At 35.0% G+C, this 22734-nt stretch overlaps 1 protein-coding gene, 1 long non-coding RNA gene and 1 other non-coding gene across 7 annotated transcripts in view; 2 read left to right on the top strand and 1 right to left on the bottom strand.

Moving 5' to 3' along the window:
* LOC126866599 (uncharacterized) overlaps positions 1-22734 on the top strand; it is a 156404-nt gene that overhangs the window by 109717 nt on the left and 23953 nt on the right. The gene's annotated exons all lie outside the window — the stretch shown is intronic.
* Positions 1-22734, bottom strand: part of LOC126866590 (amphiphysin) — a 146799-nt gene that overhangs the window by 105097 nt on the left and 18968 nt on the right. The gene's annotated exons all lie outside the window — the stretch shown is intronic.
* Positions 11510-11581, top strand: Trnad-guc (transfer RNA aspartic acid (anticodon GUC)). The gene has a single exon. It is a non-coding gene; the product is annotated as a tRNA-Asp (tRNA).

Here is a 22734-nt window from a genome sequence, read left to right as displayed (position 1 = left end):
GATGTTAATTTCATGAAATTGAGCGTCTGATGAACAAGGAAAAGAAAAGAATAAAAGCACCGCGTTGTCTTTCCTCGTCTTTCATTTGATAACTTTTGCGACATCAAAATTAAGATATCTCTGAAGCTAATCATTTCCCGACCAAACTCCTTAATACATTTTTATACAGAACTGCACGGAATTCTATGGAGAAATTAAACTACATTTAAATTAAATTCTACAGAATGGAATACAGAAAAGTAAAAGATGCATGAAATTACGTATAAGACTATGTATAGTTCCATTTAAAAAAAGATAAAGACGGCCTTGAAGTCTTCGAAACGCCTCCGCTTTCGTCGAGGACGCACGTAACACGTGACGCATCCATTGCAAACGATCGAATTTTTCCTAACGAAATTCGCTCAAACAAGCTGCAATTTCTCGTACAAGTATGCGTCGTGTACTTTTCATTTCCTTTCACAATGTCTTCCGAATGATGAAAATCAAATTAAAGAAAACGCTATGAAAGAGTATCATAGAAAACGTATCTCGAAAGAAACACACAGTGTGTACTAGTTTACGAGTAGAAGAAGTACGTTTCCATTGTCTTCGCGTTTAAAAGGGCAAAGTTCGCCGCGAAATGTCGAAGGTGCGTCCGTCTGGATGAGATTTGCGATCATCGCGAGACGTCCTCCTCGAAACAAACGAAGCAAAGTTTCGTTCGAATCGCTTGCTCCATCAACGTATAGGAGATATTTTACTTTCTCGTTGATCGAATAAACGGAGACACCCTGTACGTGCGTATACACGACATTGCAAGCTTCACAGCTTTAGCTGGATCTTTTAGAAGCAGCCTGTACAGCCGCAGATCCACCGTGTCCTGATTTAACGCTAGAACTGCCACACCAGTCAAATCGACTGGTCTTACGATTTTATTTTAAAATTCCTACTTCATGTTATATTTTTTTCCGCAATGATGTAATGACTTTCTCCACGATAACTAAAAGAATGATATAATGAATTTTATTTCCTTTTTTATGTATTCAAACTGAAAATAATTTTGTATCAAGGCTACTTATACCAATGGCAGTCAAAATGACTGGTACTTGTCAAGGTGTAAAAGGATCCTGTAATTTGTTTATCGAACCCCAGTTAACCAGTTTCCTCGTTTTGTACAGCTTCCTACACGTTTTGAACATTTTTACTGCGTATCATTTAATATGATGATATCGGTTATCAGGAAAATTCTAGATGCTAACACTAGAAATACCACAGCAGTCAAAATGACTGGTTCTACAATTTTATAGATGTGTCAACCCTCGTTTAGGGATGATGATCCCAGATGTACTACATAACGTGGAATTGCTTCTGTAAGAAAGTAATAAATCAATAAATATAAAAGTATTCTATTATTGCGTATTTTTTAAAGACCAGTCATTTTGACTGGTTTTTTTTTTTTTGTAAAAATAGCTTTTTGTTAACTATCGGTGGTTCTAGTGTTAAGGCTTAACAACACACCCTATGGCCGCGATAATGCATACTGATCAAGGAAAATTGGCGTGACGACGTGCCCGGCGTAATCGGGTGGCAACTGCAACCAAGGTCGATCCAATTATCTGCTTATTCGCAGCACAAATTATCCGCACCTATCTCTCCGCAAATATATCTACTTTAAAGTACTGCTGACGAAACACGATACACCGTGTATCCTCATTTTGTACAGTGTACTCGAACGAAGAACGCGAATGTTTGCTCCGCACACATCGGATTGTACTAGCGCAGCGTAATGCAGTGCGCTACGTACTTCCTCTTGGTCGTTTCTCATTGAAGTTTGTTCTTCTTACGCGTTGAAGAATATTATCAGCTTGGACGAGACGTAAAAAAAGTCTCGTTTAATTAATTAAATTTAATTTCGCGTTTCAATATTACTGAACATCTTCGTTTAAGAAGAATATTCTTTGAAAATATGACGAGTTCTCTTTGTTTGCTGATACGTGCACATTGAAGTACTTTAACACTTTGACTGCCACGACGAAATCAGATGTTTCGCTCAGAACGCCACAGTGTTTTAACACAGTGCACCGTTAGATGCAAGATTTGTTCTCGTTTTTCTTTTTTCACGCTGCGAAAACAATCATGCCCACAGGTGACCATAAATATGTGGCGGCACTCAACAGCAAATACCACCACTCGACACTAACTAGGTCGGACGACAGCAGCGCAGTGGTTAGCGTCTTACGTTACGAACGTTTGGAACCCGGGTTCGAATCCCGGCGACCGGAGTCCGATATTTCTTCCACGCATCTAAATTGGAAGAAAAATAGCAGTACCCCATCAGCGACTCATCTACAGCCAGCAGCTACAATTATCACAGACGACACTTACACCTCAAATATTGCAATTCCAAAGAAAGATACAGTCAGATATCTGGACATGATTCTGGGCAGAAGAATGACATGAAAAAGATAAAAGATCGTAGATAAATCCAAACAACTGAAATTAAAACTAGAAAAATTCTACTGGCTCATTGGCAGACGCTGTAACTTAAACATACAAAGTAAAATAATGCTATATAAAGCCATATTAAAACCTGTTTGGACCTATGGGATCCAACTATGGGAAACAGCGAGTAATTTCAACATGGAAATTCTCCAACGATTCCAATCAAAAACTCTAAGATCCTTAATAGATACACCTTGGTATGTTACCAACGAAACGATACATCGCGACCTTAAGATACCCACAGTCAAAGAAGAAATATCCAAATTCAGTAACAGATATAACATAAGAGTTAACAACCACCAAAACCCATTAGTTACCCAATTACTTGACACGACGGATTAGATCCGCAGACTAAAAACACATTACCCTTTAGATTTAAGCGTTAGATTCAACTAGAATCAAACATACTATAAACACTTATAATCCAAGTTACAATACCACGCCAAAATAATTTACTCATAATTCTCAATGAGAATTGATTGTAAAAAGACTACCAAATAAAAAAATTTTCTTTTCGTTAAATAGATAGTACATTTGTATTGTACGTGTGAGAGTGAGGGAGCGAAGAGCGAGTAGACACATGTGTGCATCCTCTCCCTAGAGTGTATGTGAGCGTCGCAAGACGGTCCAGGTCTCCGTTGAGACAAAAGAGCGACTAAAAGAAAAAAAGCTAGCGAGTGAGTGTCTTTTAGCCCCTCAGAGAGTAGCCCACGTGTAGAGCTAAACTTAGTTAATATGTAAATAAAGTTTAACTTTTTATTCTCTCCAAATTCTCTCCATACCTTAACACTTTTTATTGATGTTCTAATAAAAATCTTGCATCTAACGGTGCACTGTGTTTGCATATCTTTGAGGGATAATCTACGAATATTATTATAAACACACCTTAGAAAATAATCGTAAATGCTGCTTTATAATCATATAATTGAAGTCAGAAGTGTGTACATATCTTACTATTATATATACAATGAGCAAATACTGTTTACTAATATCTTCTACACGTTTCAACAATATATTCTGGACGTTTTGCTTGCGACGAAATAACGAATGCGAATGGCTTGTTGAAATAAACTGTTGTTATTTCTGTATTCAGAGGTAGGATCATATTAGCTGTTATTTTATTCTTTGGATAAATCTATCACGCCGTTTTGAGCCGAAAAAACTTTATTGCACTTTCTTACATGGACTAGGGATAAAAACAAAAGCACATCTAAAACCTATCGATTAAATCTATCGATTGTATCTAGAACTATCTTCTAGTTACTATTTATTGTAACTAGCGCATCTGCATATGGATGGCGAGCGCGAACTCACGTTGTCATTTCCAACATAAACGAAGCCTTGTTATAATATGTCGCTATCAACTGTTAGCAAGACGTCACGGTGGTCACCTGTGACCACCAATACGATAAACGGTCCATTGGGGAAGAATGTTGTCTCACATCATCAATTTATTATTATTTTGCCATTATATGATTTGAATAATAAAAATACTGCCGTGGCGACCTCAGCGAAACATGTGATTTCGGCGTGGCAGTTAAAGTGTTAAAGAGCGTAAAAATTGGACAATCGCAGCGAGGCTAGAAAATCTCTTACATGATATTGTTTGATTTTTCCATTTGTATTTGTGTTTGTATTTGTCTTTAATTTGTATGAAGCATGTTGTGTTATAATTAAATATATTTCGGTGCTGTGTCGTTAAACTTTGTCTCGCGATTAATGTGAAATTTATTTTACCTATTAAATGTCACAACGAGTGCTATTGTATTATACTTTGGACATTTGGTATATTTTTGTATATTTCATATAAATTCTCAGTATTTCTGCTTCTTCAAATTTCCCATAAACGCATACAAGTCGTAATTGTTTAATCGCCTAACGTAAGCAAGAAATGCTAGACGTTTGTGAAAATTTCAAACGTAGATCCTGTTCTTCACCTTTGTGTCTCTTCAGGTATCTTCTTCTTCAGAACTGTTTTATTCGCAGAAAGCGTGCGATACGGTACAAGCTCACAAAACGCATTCGAATAGTAAAAGCAAATATTTAAAGACTATGTATATTTTAATAATCTCTGTTGAAGTATAATATTCATTTGGGTCGTATAGGAGCAGCAGAGTTGATATATAATCTTCCGAAAAGAGAAGAGTTTCAACTATTTTCGCCATATGAATTGAAATAAATTTAAGATAGACGACACGTGGAAATATTAACGCAGCTTTTGCGGAAGATTCTGTTAACCCTTTGCACTCCTACGACAAGTGTGAAACGTGCGGAAGAAAAGCAAAATTGCATCCTGGCAATTGTTTCAAGATATATCATACGCTTAAAAATTACAAAATAGAACAATAGTGTGAATAAAACTGATATTTAAGTGAATTTGTTTCTTCCTTTATTTATCTAAATTCACTTATTTTTTAGTTAAAATAAATTTCAAATAAAACACCTAAAAGCGTTGGCAGCTGCCGGTAACGAAATTGAAATAAAATTCCGAGTGCAAAATGTTAATGAAGTTTTCAGTTTCAAAAGATTCTGCCAACCGTATGGTAGCCTGTTAAGAGCGTAGCCGGCTATTCTTTTTGAAATTTAAGCGAAAAACCGACAGCAAAATTGCATGGTTGTTATAAAAAAAATTGGAAATTATCCAGCGAAAATTTATTCGCGAACGATCGTTACTGATTGATAGACATAAACCTATAGGTGCTTTTGTATGATAATGCCGGACCGCGCGTAACAAATCATTGTAGTGAAATTAATTGTAGCAAAGTAGAAGATTTTCTCACATAATTAATCGTCAAACTTTTCTCAAACAGGCTATCATTTTCTGGCCCGACTTCCGCAAGTTAAAACTGTTTCTAAGGAATAAAAAGGCCGTTCAAAAAATAGCAATCCCAGCTCTCGAAACATTTATCAAATCAAATCAGATGCTCGTTTTCTGTAAAAATGAAAGATATTCCACGATAGTTTCGTTAGGCTACGATATTAGTTACAAAGTCATTTATTTGCAGCTAATTGAATTTTTGAAATCTTTTTTTTTTTTTGTTTCAAAGATACATGGTTTTTATTTCGATTTCAAATGAAATTGTAAATTTAAATCTCAGTCCGATTTAGTTCAATTTATTTCGGTTTCATTTCAACCGAACTGCTCGTCCGGTTGATTGTTCGTAAAAATACTTTTCGATTCGTGTGCATTTCCGTATTCTATCGGTTAATCCTTTTACCTTCGTAAAATACTCGTAATATTCGATGTTTAAAAAATATTTTACGAAACGAAACTCAGTACCTCGATATGTGTAGTTTAGCAAAACATCATGCAGTTGTTCGCTATTAATTTACGATGATCATATTTTTCGCACTGTATAAACTGACTGGTATCAAATGGAAAATCTTATGAAATTTGTATCTCGTATTTGACGAACCCATAAAAATAAGAAAGTATAGACGAACATATTATAATTGGATCGCAGATATGTATGAAATTTCATATATTCACGAACAGAACGAAAGAGATGAAGCTTAAAAGTTATTAACGCGTCGGTTTGTATATTTCGCACATTTTTGCATATTCTGTTCATTTCTCCGCGCTTAAATTTTCCATAAATACATAAACATCCGCGAGTCTGATTACAATCGTCCGTGCAATCCTTTTTGCTCTGATATAACAAAAATTCCATGTTCTCGTTTTACGTACGTCGCAGAGTCTGTTCGAGAGTCATTCGCCTCGCTTTCGATAAAAAATATATCGGCTCCGACGACACAATTCGGCCTGTACGATATACCTTATCGAGCAGAGTTTAATTAGCCAGAGAATGAAAAAATAGTCGCCAACCAGGTAGCCGACGCGATTTTAAATAAAATAAGCAACAACAACGCGTAACGATATACGTAACGTATGTGCAAAAACAACAACAACTTGTGCTACAAGTCAACGTAATACGAATTTCTCAACGATCGTAAAATCACAATCATTAAGGTCACACACGATTAAGGTCACCATCTATTGTCAGTGAACACTTTGGCTCATTTAAAAAAAAAAGAAAAAAATCAATAAACGTAAGTCAATCTGTTTCGTTATCAATTGAAACGTATCGCATATTTTCGCACGGAGCGTACAAGTGAAAGTATAATAACGAGGAGAACAGATTTTTGCCGTAACAGAACGTCAGATATCCTTTCAGATAAGCATTATGAATGTATATCGTATGCATAATTTATAATCACGCTAATTCGTGACTGTGAATGAATTTCTCCTTACATTTCGTGCGCTTTCATTTCTTCTTCCTGCCAACTTTTCACTAGTCCGCTTCTTTCGTTCCTTTCTCGATACGATTGTCGTTCCTGTCACAATTCACCTTTCGGTTTTCCACAATGCCGTGCCGCGATTTAATTACAACAGTTTGCGTATCGAACGATGAGCGAAACAAACACGACCCCATGTCCTTAATTACATGTAATTAAATTCTTCGTCTGCTGGGCATTCGGAATTGGCTTTGTTCGTCGGTCCGCACTGATAAATTAGGGAAGTTGTATTTCCTTAAACGTTTGCCGCAGTGAAAGGCACTTCCGAGTTTCGACACTTGGCAAATCGGAATATTTGGTGGCGTAATATTTTCCGACTTTGTGCGAGTATCGTACCGACTCATGAACGATTTAATACGCTGGAATTTCGATCGTTGGAACACCGATTAAAATTTAACGATCAATTATCGGAACAGTGGATAATAAAAAGCGTATAAATGGTCTCTCGTGAGCAACGACAGAAACTGACAAACCTTCTACATCTTTATTCAAACATTTTTACTTTCGTTCGGTATCAATGTCCGTGGAATAACTCGGAATAAATGATTTTCTATCGTATAAAAATTAATTTAATTAATTGACAATTGATAAAAAATTATTATAAAATAAAATTAATAAAATTGAGAGAATTAATTCGATCAAATTAGCCAATAGTTGAATTCATTCAATTAATTCATTAGTTTGATTAAAACATAACGAACAATAGGTACATTAGATGATAAAAAGTGCAAAAGAGGTCCTTCGTAAGAAAGAATGAAAACTGACAAATTTTTCATATCTTTTCTCAATTTACAATTGATAAAAAATTATTACAAAATAAAATTAATAAAATTGAGAGAATTAATTCGATCAAATTAGCCAATAGTTGAATTCATTCAATTAATTCATTAGTTTGATTAAAACATAACGAACAATAGGTACATTAAATAATAAAAAGTGCAAAAGAGGTCCTTCGTAAGAAAGAATGAAAACTGACAAATTTTTCATATCTTTTCTCAATTTACAATTGATAAAAAATTATTACAAAATAAAAGTAATAAAATTGAGAGAATTAATTCGATCAAATTAGCCAATAGTTGAATTCATTCAATTAATTCATTAGTTCGATTAAAACACAACGAACAATAGGTACATTAGATGATAAAAAGTGTAAAAGAAGCCCTTCGTAAAAAAAAATTGAATCTGACAAATTTTTCATATCTTTTCTCAAACATTGTTACTTTCGTTCGGTAACAATGTTCTTAGAATAATTGAGAATAAATGATTTTCTGTCGTATGGAAATTAGTCGATTGATTTAATTAATTGACAATTGATAAAAAATTATTACAAAATAGAAATAATAAGATTGAGAGAATTAATTGAATCAAATCAGCGAATTATTGAATTCATTCAATTAATTCATTAGTTCGATTAAAACGCAACGAACAATTGTAGGTACATCAGATAATAAAAAATGCAAAAGAGGTCCTTCGTGAGAAAGAATAAAAACTGACGAATTTGTCATATCTTTTCTCAAACGTTTTTACTTTCGTTCGATATCAATGTTCGTAGAATAACTCGGAATAAATGATCTCTCGTATGATAAGCAATTAATTGGATTATTTGTACGTAGGATTTATCATAATTACATGACTCGAATAATCAACGTCCTACTGTATTTTAAAGATAATGTAAGGACTTATTAATACTAATTAATCGAAAGATAATACGTTAAAAGCGTACGATATGTATCCTTAGGATTATAAATATGAAAATATTACTACGAACTGAACTCAACCACATATTTTTAATAGCATTACATAATGACATTAAACTATCGAGCAACATTAAATAGAATAATTTTTAAACATCTTATTACTCCAAATTTTTGGAAATTAAATACAATCTTCTTCATATCTGATATACTTCAATAACCTTGGTATTTTCTGCAATTTTTTGTTAATCGATTAGTTGATTTTTAAAATGTATCGTTTTCTCCTGACTTTGACAAAAATTGGTTGCTCGTTTCTTGCGTATTTTTACCTCGCTTCGATTTTTACTGTCATTCTTCTTCTTCTTCTATGCTTATAAAATAAAATATTAGTATGTTTATGCAATAAAATATTAGTTTCTGCCAAATGAAATGTTTTAACGACAGAGAGCGAAATTATGAAAATTATAAAAATGGTAGTGAAAAATCTCAAGAGATTTGAAAATGTACCACGTAATTATATATATTCTCACCATACTAATCTGTACGAAATTCAACAACAGTTAATGCTCTTATTAACACGATGACTGTAAGATAAAGCAGCCGTTAAAGCAAGCAACGAACTGTGGGTTAACTTTTTATTTATCGCGTATCTTCAGCTCTCGAAAACCTCCACAACTGTGTAATTAAAATCTGTACGTGGTTCGTCTAAATCTGGCACAGTGAAAGCTTGCTGAAGCTACCATCAGAAAATGCTAACTTTTACAGAAAATCAACCTTTTTTTACATTTGTTCAAAATTTTCATTCGTACACCGTCCAAGAGAAGATTATCGCCGAATGAAAATTAAAAAAGAGCTGCAAACTGTTTCTGAAAGGAGAACAAACAAAAGTCCTGAGTGAACAGGATTCATATGCCACTTAAAATCCAATGGAAAAGTTCGCGATGTAAAATTTAAAAAAATGTTCACTCGGTAACATTTTATCAACGATAAATTTGACGATAATTTTGGTTTCGATGAACGCGGACAAGTGCGCGAATTTTCTTCTTTTTCACAGCAATTCTCGCGTGCAGCTGCGAATTCGAGCCAAGCTCGCGACCAGATTAAACGCAACGTAATTCACGGAAAATCAGAGCTGGAAAACGCTAAAAAGAATATAGTTGAAGTCTAATTTATTTCTGTCCAAGGTGATGGAAGAACGTTAAGAGTAAAAAATTGAAGCACGTCAGACGCGCTCGAATGCGTTTAGCTAACATCCGAGCGGTTAGCTAATACGATGAGTGTGCGGATTTCGAGAAATTTCAGTTTTCATAACCGCAGCGTGCCACGCTGCGGCTTGAAATAAGGAAATTGTAGGAAATTCGCCTGCCATTGCGAACGACGATTACGATTCTGTTTATCGCTTAACGAGATCATAATGGAATTGTAAATCTTCCTTCGGTCGCGTGACTTCCAGCGTGAAAATGATTAATACGTCCGGGCGAACACGTAGCCGGATAGTGCACGTTCAAAGTTGCGAATACCGTCGACTAGCGTAAATTAAATTCGCGTCTCGACGACGCATCAAGATCTCAGATTTCGCGAAGGGTTTTAGTTCGGTTAGCCTGTTCTCGTTCGCCAGGTCTCAGCGCTTTTTCCTGCAGTTGTCAGGCGATTTCTAGAGCTCGTTCTTCTTCTTTCTTCCAGCCACCGAGCTTGCTATTTACAATTAGCTTTTTAGCCCGCCAGGAAATTGCAGATTGATGTAGGCAGAGAAAGTGAAGGATCTAAACGTTGCTGGCAGATGCGATGAATGAGATTTTTATGAGAGGAAATAAACCATTGTATTATGATACTCTTGGTACAAGGCGTACGATAATATACAAGTTCTTTTTCTCGCGATTCGGATTCTTTTAAACTGTTACAATGTTTCAACGATAAATTAGTATATATTCTGTTGATATTATTTATCGCCAGGTTTGTGTACGCGTCCACGTGACTCCGATCACGATAATTTGTGGCTTTGGTAGACGGAACGATACGATGTGGCGAGTCGTTGAGTTTGCCCGCTATTAAAATATGAATTAAAAATTTAGTTTAATTGCTTCGCTGCTTCAGTCGCGCAAAAATTATTTATATTTATGTACATAATTTATCTGCGCTTTAATTGCTTCACTACTTCACCCAGGAGAAAATTATTTATATTTATGTGAATTTTATAGAATTCAAATTACTCGCCAAGCGATATTTTCTACTTTTCTTTTGCTTTACCGCCAGTCATCGCTAGAGAAGAACGGTAACTTAGAACTTAGAAAATCGATTCTCCATTTTCCAGGTAAAATTTGTAGCAGATTTGTTATCAACACATTGTTGTCCGGCAATTTTACCAAGAATTTATCTCATATCACCGGTTATTATTTCGTAATTCGATGTGGAAGTAAAACAATATAAATGAACTTTAATAAATTCAACTTTCAATATTTCTTTTTCGTATGATAAACACTGTAACAATCACAATAGCTTTTGCAAATACAGGGTGGTTGGTAACTGGTGGTACAAGCGGAAAGAGGGTGATTCTACGCGAAAAAAGAAGTCGAAAATATAGAATAACAATTCTTCGTTTGAGGCTTTGTTTTCGAGAAAATCGACTTTGAATTTTGGCTCGGTACGCCTGCACTTTATCACGTCTCGTTTAACGGATCTCACTGTAGATCGTTGTCTCGATGAGAAAATTAAAAAAAAAAATTTTTTATTCTGTATTTTCGACTTCTTTTTTCGCGTAGAATCACCCCCTTTCCGCTTGCCCCACCACTTACCAACCACCCTGTATATCTAGTTTCGTTGTTTTCCTTTTGCACAGCATACTGTACAGGCTTTAGTCGGATTTGTTTTTCTGCCAGTGACTATTTTTTCTAAAACGTGGTTTCTTAGTTGTCCCAAAAACCTGAAGGATGTATCATTATAATAAGGAGCTGTTTTAGAAATTCGAGAAGAATCAGGTGCAATGCTGCATTCTTTGGAATCCACAGTTATCCATTCTCTAGCTACGAGCAGTAGAAAGGTCCTCGGTAGTATAGTGGTCAGTATCCCCGCCTGTCACGCGGGAGACCGGGGTTCGATTCCCCGCCGGGGAGAAAATTTTTTTCCAGTTCCCGGGCCCCTTTCGATCGCAGCCGCCGTTTTTCCTCAGAAGCGACCTGGTGTCCGTGCGGATTTCCTCCACGTTAATAAAAAAAAAAAAGCTACTTGCAGTAGAAATTTGTTGTATCTTGTTTTATTTTCTGGCACATAGATACAGTACATTTTATATGCATTGAACAAGGTGTGTAGTTTAAAATGCTAATTTTTTGGACCACTTTAAAGTTTTTCGTAAAATACTGCTGTTCGCCAATTACTGATCTGCACGATCTATCCCTTTCACGTGCTTATTGTATTGTAATATGCACGTAGGTTTAACACGTTAACGCCGACGTGTACCATCGGTGGATCACGCGTGTCTGTCCCGTGAGACGGTGTCACGTCGGAGATACAAGAAATGACGAAACCGATAGATCGCCAGCGATCTCGTCACGTAAACTTGAGACTTGGATGATAAAAACAAGAAGGTTGTGCCGTAACACAACTATTAACTTTCTTTTTATCAAACTTTATTATGAATTTAATAATCACAATTGGATATACACTGAATTGCCACGTATAAATCACAGTTCACTCCAACAATTTTATATAAAACCTAGTTACACTGGTGCGTATGTATAAATTAAGTACGTGACTGGTCTAAGGGTAGAAATTCGGTAAAGAGATGTTGACTATTCTAATAATAAGGAAATGGATGCACAACATTTTTCGTTTTATATTATTTTATCGGATTACGTATGATCCATTTTATTCTATCAAAATAAAGATCACAACGAGCGGGGCAGCCAGCTACATTCACTACGTAAAATACCTAGGAATAAACATAGACTACAAATTAAACTACAAGCAGCACACCGAAACTCAACTTGCTAAGGCCAATAAAGCATTCTGGAAAATAAAAAAACTATTCTACTCCAAACATCTCGACAGCAAATTAAAAATACTATGCTACCAAGCACTAATCAGGCCGATCATAACCTACGGCTGCCCAACCTGGTACAACATATCAGCCTCCCAGATGGAAAAAATCCGCATATTCGAAAGAAAATGCATCAAGGCTTGCTTGAATACTTACAGATCCGAACACAGCGGATTCAAAAAATATGTAAAAAACAAAACAATATACGACCTAGCCAACATTCATCGCACAGACTGTCACATCCTAAAGCTAATAAGAAACCACTTCGCGCAAGCGGCAAAGATAAAAGAAAACAGCCTAATCTTCAGTTGCCTATTTCCTAACAACGCATATTACAAAAACACTCTGACAACAGGCTACATCCCCCCAGAAGCTTTCCTATACCTAGACGAAAAAAACTACCTCCAGGACCAAAACAATATTCCAATAATTTATCACATAAAAAGAAAAATAGGGATCAAAACCATACTCTACGAAGAAAACATAAATGGACAGACCGCAGACACCAGATGCAATGGAGATACAACATGGCCCTCTCCCGGAAAGACACCAAAGACAAACACAGAAAAAACACAAAAAAATATTGGTAGATACAGAATCCATAATAAAATAAGAGAGAACATTAAACCGCATAACACAGGTGTAAACTGTAAATACTGTAAATATTTGTAAATAAACCTATTTGACATCCCCCTCCCCCACCCCCTCCCTCTCATCCCACCCCTCCCCAATGTTACACAGCACCCAAAAAAGCAGACTACCGAAGCGTCCTGTTTTGCGACCAAGTTTTCAGGACAGAAAAAAAAATAAAAAAAATTCGCAAAAAAGCTCCGCTCCCCAGCGGCTTAAACCCAAAAATTGTATTATACACGAAAAATGCAAAGCGCCGACACATAATACAGCATGGCTACGTCGTACCGCCGCGTATCGATACCTTTGCCTAACATATCACTACAAAAATTCACCGTTTATTGTGAATATGTATCTAAAACTGTATCTTGGGTTTAATAAACATCTTTAATAAAAATAAACCAGCTACATTCGTTAAGGCTCAGAACTGAAGACGACGCGTCGCGAGTTCGAATCCTCTGCCTGCAGATATATTTGCAAAGGATGGAAAAAGCAAAATTTCTTTTAAAAGTAATATACAACTGGCAAGCAGCCCATCCTCTGCGTGTGTTGTGGGTGTACTTTCTGGGAGTGCTTGGTTAAAAAGATCACAACGTTCGACAGGATTAGGTTTCATGTTTGTATAAAGATGATGCATCGTTGTAAAAGACGGATCTGTAAAGGAAAGACACTTTTACCTAATACATATTCGACTTATTTCTGTACGAGGAATTTGCATATTACTCGACTTTGCATATATCGTCGTTAGTTCGAACAACCGAATTTCTGCCGAACTAGTAACAATCTCCAAGATACAACAATTGTCGAATATACGGAAACGCAAGCAGAGATAAATTCGCACGATCTTTGTGTTTAGCCGCACGCGCGAATGTGTACACAAGAAGATGTGAGAAATTAATCTAATGAAAAAAATTCAAACATACCGAACGATGAGCTTGAAGGGAAAGATTGACGATCGATTACACAGCGATTAAAAGGCCATAAAGCTGGCATTCTGCGATCGGACGACGATGATACCAATCTTCACGGAACTGTTAATTAAGTATCATAAGTAAAACGGTAAAAGCAGACGGCGCGTTGCTCTCAATTTTGAAACATTCGCCGGAGCCCGAGATATCTGATCACACCTGGCTCACCCTGAGACCGAACCAGGACAGAGATAAATCGACGAAGCCACGCAATCACGGGCAGCGCGATGTAACGTGGCCAAACGCGGAGAAACGCGACCAACGCTCCAAAGAAACACGCCTTTAACGAAACACGTTCCGAACGACGCGACCGATTTCTGCACGAGCTGCAACCTGTCCACGTTGAAACGATCCTCCTTCCCTACGATCGTCTACATCCGCTTAGAGTCTCTCGATTTTTGTGTTGCGCGAGATTCGTCTTACGCCACAAGCGATTCGAAGTGGACAAAGTGTATATTATCCTCCGATCTATTTGCTTATTTTTCATCAAACGAATCGTTGCGTCTTACAGTTAGAAAATTACGAGTAACCGATAGACGCTAGATTTTTCTTGCGATCATCGTAGCTAGGTATAACGTTGGAACGTTGGGAAAAATCCATAGCGGAAACAATTTTCGTGAAACTAGCATTTTATCAAACGATGTATGCGCGTTTTACTGAACGATATATGCATCATTTTTCTCGATGACTCTTCGTAATCTACAACGTTACGTGTAATTTTTTCGAATCCACCCTTGCGATAATGAATTCCTAAGAATAGTCTTCACAGGTTAGGGTATTTCATTTCCTGTGTATGTTTTATACATCAGCTTTGTAAAAACCACGCTAAAAAGACTGTTATATTTAATGAATGATCTAACAGAATCGAACATCCTAGCTGAGACTCGAAGCTTTTTGCTTGCTTGTTACAAGTACAAGTGCAGTATATGATAAATTAGTGAAATATATTACCACTGTGTTTTACTATGTAGGTGATCCAGATTTATAGTGGAACGATCGTACAAAAAGAGATAGTAAATGACATTTGTAATTAGCGATTTGTCGTTATTTTTCACGCTCTGGCTGTAAATCGTTCAATGCGAGCGTATATGATGGAAACGATTTTCACTCGCAAAGAGTTTTCCTTACACGGTAAAGTGGCGCCGGGAAAATAAAGATGCCACACGTAAACGACTTAAACGGCCAACCAGATCCGCGTACCAGATTATAGCGAGAAATTTAATTAAATCCTTTGCGGTGTAACAACGTGAGAATGACTGGTCGACAATAGACTAAGCGCCACGCGGCGATTGTAGCTTGGCTCTCGAAGCAGTCGGCAACCGAGGAATAATGGTTTGGCTAGGAAAACTCTTTCTAAATCTGTACCCAGCCATCGACCCTGTTCAAAGTCTACGGAAGCTTCGCAATACGTAAGAAAGACGTCATATCTGCTGTTACGACCAATTCGAAAAGTCTCGCATAAAACCGTATAATATAGCTACTTCTATGATTAATACAAAAAAAATTGTACATAAAATTGTACAACACGACAATCTCTGTAATTGGTTAAAAAAATCTTACATAAAAGCGTACATTGTATCATATTGGTTTCTATAATTGATCAAAAAAAAAATTTGATATAATAGAGTATAACGTACCAATTTCTGCAATTAATAGAAAAATCTTGCATAAAACTATATATCATGTCTGCTTCAACAATTGATTTAAAAAAGTCTGGTATAAAACCATATAACATACCAATTTTTGTAATTAATAGGAAAATCTTGCATAAAAAACGTATGCCATATCCATTTCTGTAATTAATTCAAAAAGTTCCGCGAGAAGCTGTATAACACATTTCTACAATTAATATAAAAGATCCATCACAAAACCATATAACATAGTTATTTCTACAACTAGTTGAAACAATTTCGCGTAAAATTCTATAACATGTCAATCTCTTTAGTTAGTAAAAAAAAATCTTGCACAAAACCGTATATCATATCTGTTTCTAGAATTGATTAAAAGAAAATCTTGCATAAAACCGTATAACAATACCAATTTCTGCAATTAATAGAAAAATCTTGCATAAACCGTATATTATATCAATTTAATCATTTTCTGCAATTGATTAAAAAACATCTAGCATAAAACCGTATAACAATACCAATTTCTGCAATTAATAGAAAAGTCTTGCATAAACCGTATATCATATCAATTTAATCAATTTCTACAATTGATTAAAAAAAATCTTGTACAAAACCGCATAACATACCCATTTTTGTAATTAATAGAAAAATCTTGCATAAAAACGTATGCTATATTCATTTTTATAATTAATTAAAAAAATCTTGCGTAAAGCTGTATAACACGTTTCCAGAATTGTCCATTTCTACAATTAATATAAAAGGTCCGGCATAAAACCGTATAACATGCCTATCTCTGTAATTGGTAACAAAAATCTTGCATAAAACTGTATATCATATCTATTCCTACAATTAATTAAAAAGAATCTTGTAGAAAACCGTATAACATACCCATTTTTGTAATTAATAGAAAAATCTTGCATAAAAACGCATGCCATATTCATTTGTATAATTAATTAAAAAAATCTTGCGTAAAGCTGTATAACACGTTTCCAGAATTGTCCATTTCTACAATTAATATAAAAGATCCGGCATAAAACCGTATAACATGCCTATCTCTGTAATTGGTAAAAAAAATCTTGCATAAAACTGTATATTATATCAATTTAATCGATTTCTATAATTGATTTTAAAAAATTTGGAACAAAACCATATAACATACCAATTTCTGTAGTTAATAGAAAAATCTTGCATTTCTACAATTAATATAAAAAATACATCACAAACCCGTATAACATAGTTTTCTCTACAACTAGTTGAAAAAACTCGCATAAAATAGTATAACATGTCTATTTCTATGATTGACATAAAAAGTATGCGTAAAACCGTATACTATACCTATTTCCATAGTTAAAAAAAGATGCCACGTGCGGTATATGAACGCTATAGTTTAGTTTGGTTTGTTAAGTCAAGATATACGAGGAAAATTCAATAAATTATCGAATTCATTTTGTTCTTAAGTACTTTAATCTTATCCTCGAATGATTTACAATATGTACAAAGTTACGTGGGGAAATGCATAAATGCAAATTCTAATGTGTACACAAACCATCTATCAATTTTCTACTCTTACTGCCAGAGTATACGAGTAGTGTTTAAGTAGATATTCAGAAACTAAACAATTTATCTTGATGAAGTTGATCAGTGATCAGTCTTACTACTGTCTGCTTCGCGTATACAGTTTCATGTAAATGTAGACGCAATGTCTCTCTGTTAAATTAATCCTTTTTATAGAGAGCTTCGAATAAATAGATACGTTGAAGAACTACATACTACGTTTTTGTTTGATAGTCGATCTAATATTTACGATCAAGAATATTTATCACTCAACGTTATACAACTTTGGTCATAACCGATATATTTATGACCAAATGTATTCGTCGGTTTTCGACGTGTTTTCCTGAAACCAATAACTTCGACGTGTCTGGAATTTTGAAAAATATTTTGTTGTTATTTTGTGTCGATTATAAAAACATTGGGTAAATACAATTTCGATCGTAAAATTTGTGTAATAACGATACGAATCGATCACATTTTTTATAAATTTTTCCTATCGAAAAACAAACTCCAGCAAACGCTTTAATTCTCATTGGTTCAAAAATCTTCCTCCACTTTGTGCACGCGCTGCAATTTTAAATATCGCGAAAGAAGAGTATCCATGAAAAAGGAACGTAAAGTTCATTGGCTACGAGCGCGCCAAGTGCCAACTATTAAAAATCACTGAGTATGAACAGTCGAGGGTTTGGGTTTGAAAGAAAACGATTTTAAAGACTGTATATTTTCTTTTCTTCTGCCTGGCTTTTACTAACTATTGCACGAATAATTTACAGCGTAAAATAATACTTCGGACAGTTGAAAGAGCTGTTTGAAAAGTTTCTTTAAATAAATACGAGACTCGTAATGACCGTGTTTCAGAGCACAAACCAGGGCTTAATTACCGAAACTTACGAACACAAGAAAAGCAATCAGAAAGGATTTAACGCGTTACATAATTTAGGCCATTAAACGTGAGATTTATCGAGCACCGAATCATGGGAATAATCGTGAATGAGATGATGGTTTCTTCGTCTTGTATATGACGTAGATACTTTCTTCTAAAGTATTAGGAAAAATCAGAACTAATGTACAAGTTAAACTTTAAAATGCACGCTCACATCTTGTAACCAACAATGAGCCAAACGTATCCGATAAAAGAACAACATTGATTCTTAATAGAAAAGAGCAAGATATTCTCATCAGACTTCCAATCGCACACGCTAAACTTGCACACTGTCATCTTATAATTAAAACTGAGTCAAACATGTTTGATAAGAAAACAGCAGTTCTTTGTAATAGGAAAGAGCAGGTTATTCTGACTAGACTTAAAATTGGACACGCTTAACTTGCACACTGTCATCTTATAACTAAAAGTGAGTCAAACATGTTTGATAAGAGAACAGCACTACATAGTAATGGAAAAGAGCAGGTTATTCTGACTAGACGTAAAATTCCACACTCTCATCCTGTAATTAAAAACGAGCTAAATATATTGGATAAAAACCCAGCTCTTCTTCTTAGTGGGAAAAAGCAAGATATTCTCATCAGACCTAGAATTACACACGCTAAACTTGCACACTGTCATCTTATAATTAAAAGTGAGTCAAACATGTTTGATAAGAAAACGGCACTTCTTTGTAATAGGAAAGAGCAGGTTATTCTGACTAGACTTAAAATTGGACACGCTAAACTTGCACACTCTGATCTTGCAACTAAAAATGAGCCAAACATATTGGATAAAAGAACAACATTTGTTCTTAATAGAAAAGGACAAGTTATTCTCATCAGACTTAGAACTACACACACTAAACTTGCATGTTTCCATCTTATAACCAAGAACTGGCCAATCATTTTTGATAAAATGAGCAGCATTTTTAGGTAAGAGTAAATTATTCTCATTGGACTTACAATTGCACACTTTCATCTTATAACTAAAAGTGAGTCAAACATGTTTGATAAGAAAACAGCACTTCTTTGTAATAGGAAAGAGCAGATTATTCTCACTAAGTTTACTATTGGACACGCTAAATGTGCACACTTTCATCCTGTAACTAAAAATGAGCCAAAATATATTGGATAAAAGCCCAGCTCTTCTTCTTAATGGGAAAGAGCAAGATATTCTCACCAGACTTAGAATTACACACGCTAAACTTGCACAGTTTCATCTTATAACTAAAAGTGAGTCAAACATGTTTGATAAGAGAACAGTACCACTTTGTAATGGAAAAGAGCAGGTTATTCTGACTAGACGTAAAATTGCACACTCTCATCCTGTAATTAAAAACGAGCTAAATATATTGGATAAAAACCCAGCTCTTCTTCTTAGTGGGAAAAAGCAAGATATTCTCATCAGACCTAGAATTACACACGCTAAACTTGCACACTGTCATCTTATAATTAAAAGTGAGTCAAACATGTTTGATAAGAAAACGGCACTTCTTTGTAATAGGAAAGAGCAGGTTATTCTGACTAGACTTAAAATTGGACACGCTAAACTTGCACACTCTGATCTTGCAACTAAAAATGAGCCAAACATATTGGATAAAAGAACAACATTTGTTCTTAATAGAAAAGGACAAGTTATTCTCATCAGACTTAGAACTACACACACTAAACTTGCATGTTTCCATCTTATAACCAAGAACTGGCCAATCATTTTTGATAAAATGAGCAGCATTTTTAGGTAAGAGTAAATTATTCTCATTGGACTTACAATTGCACACTTTCATCTTATAACTAAAAGTGAGTCAAACATGTTTGATAAGAAAACAGCACTTCTTTGTAATAGGAAAGAGCAGATTATTCTCACTAAGTTTACTATTGGACACGCTAAATGTGCACACTTTCATCCTGTAACTAAAAATGAGCCAAAATATATTGGATAAAAGCCCAGCTCTTCTTCTTAATGGGAAAGAGCAAGATATTCTCACCAGACATAGAATTGAACATACTAAATATTACAGCTAAAAATGAAACAACCAAGCGCAATCTTTGTAACTATTTATGTATACGTTGTAACTATCACTCTGTAGATCAACTTCAGAATTGTAGTAACGTTTCCCAGTAGGAAATTAAATTTGCTCTTCCGAATAAGGTTCAAACGTACCTAAATCATAAAAAAATATTGCGAAAATCTCCTTTATTTTCTCAAAGGTATTAATCCGTATGATCAACTACGAGGCTGTAAGCTGCCAACTTAGTTCTAGCATATACTATATCGTCTAAATTGAGATTTAAGTTGATCGTACTGTATTATACTGTAACTATATCAATATATATTGTTATATGATACATGTACAAAATGGTTTAAATATTATTGTTTAACTTTGTAATTCACCTTATCGTATGTTATACCTAGTTTCTTTTTCTATATACTCTCCTTATGCATTTTCTAAATCACGGTCGATAATGACGACAAAAGGTATCAACAGATGCGACCTTGAATAAAGTAAATTAATTGAGAAAAGGCATCGGGGTGAAACAAAACAACAGTGAATATTCGTTTACAAGAACGAGGTACTGCGATCGAGCACGTGGATTACAAACACGTCGACATTAACCTTTTTTTCTTGGCGACGCGACGCGACGCGACGAACCAAGTGTCTGGTAGTTTCGCTGAGAATAGCAGAACTAGGTCGTAACCCAGTTGAAAGAATCATAGTACGAGCACCCAGTTTCTATCGCTAAACACACGTACCGTTTGTTTTCTTCTAAATAACTGTCATTTGTTTTCCCTCTCCGGCAGATCAGCCTTTCCCGCCTATTACACGCTATCATTTTCCATACACTGCAGCACACTGTTAATCATCGAACCACCGAGCTCGCTTCATAAATTAGCGTCAGCTTGTTCGATGAGAAATTACATGCATTTCTTCCAACGACTAGCAGCAGCAAGTCGTGAAAACGCGTATTATCGATCGCACGTTGTTCCATCTCGTTCACAATTTGTTCTACCGGATTTAAATTTAGCAATCGTTCAGTGATCGCTGTGGAAAGTTCCGCTTGAAACTTGAAGTTCAACAACGACAACGATCGTACTACTGCGAATTATAACTTTGGAAATTTTATATCGTGCGTGATATTAATTATTGAAATTATTTACTTTACGCGGAAGAATCGTGGGCCACTTATGGCAGTCTGTCACGAATACGAGTATCACACAAAACGTGTTGGTAAATGAGACGCGACTGTCGTGATCGTATTCCGATAGTTCCGCTAACGATAGTTGTGATATTTTTCTCCAGTTTGAAATATTACGTTGTCCGAAAAGTGTCTTTCTTTTACAGACACGCCTTTTACAACGACGCAGCTTTATACAAACAAGAAACCTAATCTGTCGAACGTTATGATAAAATAATATAAAACGAAAAATGTTGTGCATCCATTATTTCCTTATAAAACGAAAGGAACTTTTCGGGCGACCTAATACATCTGAAAATATTCATACTCGAATTTCCTAACAAAATTCCTTGGATCAACCAAGATTTCAAAATTCATTGCAACAACCTATACGGTTTTCGTTAGTAATGACAAACTTTTTAAGAATATTTATCGACAAAGCGAAGATATTTATGTCTCGTGAATTCCACACTTTTTATATTAGGTCGTCCGAAAAGTTTCCCTCGCCTTACAAGGAAATAATGGATGCACATTTTCACTTTTATATTATTTTATCGAATTACGTATGATCTATTTTCTTCTATCAAAATAAAGATCACAACGTGCGACAGATTAGGTTTCATGTTTGTATAAAGATGCATCGTTGTAAAAGACGTATCTGTAAAAGAAAAACACTTTTCGAACAACCAAATAAATGAGACAGTTGAAAAGAAGAAGAACGCAAAGAAGCGCGTCAGGGTTGGTCGTTTATCGATTATTTGAACAATTATTTAGATAAAGTGTGGAATGCACGAAAGATACAAAAAGTACATCGAATAGCAAAACCAAATATTCAAAAGCTATGTATATTTTAATAATATCTATTGAAATATTCGGTTTATATAGGTCCAAGAAGAACAGTAGCTTTGATACTTCGAAACCAAATGATTAATACTACTTGGAACTGTTGCACCATGTACCAGACACACCTAACAATTTCTACATTACATCACACACAAGTATAATTTATAAGCGGTTATTATTACGCTGCATTCTATTTTTATATTATTTTATAAGTGCACAGGTCTTATATATATCACGTGTAAGAGTAAACATGTAGCACTGTGAACTTTTTTAATCTTTAATCAAAAGCTATTTGTTATTGAAAAAATGAAAAATATGATGGATAATCTCTCGTTGATTTGCATCTAGTTTCTCGAATACGTTGAATAAGTCCAATAATATACATAAACGTAAAGAATAGACTACGTATGAATATTACAAAAGTTTTCACCACCTAATTTGCTCACACATTGACTTCAGATTAGAAAGGAAATAGCTAACTTTCGATTAAGAAACGGTGTTCTCTCAAA

Source organism: Bombus huntii, chromosome 6 (genome assembly GCF_024542735.1).
Source record: "Bombus huntii isolate Logan2020A chromosome 6, iyBomHunt1.1, whole genome shotgun sequence".
Lineage (NCBI taxonomy): Eukaryota > Metazoa > Arthropoda > Insecta > Hymenoptera > Apidae > Bombus > Bombus huntii.
Note: the sequence above shows the minus strand (reverse complement) of the source record. Positions and strands in the feature narration are given on the sequence as shown.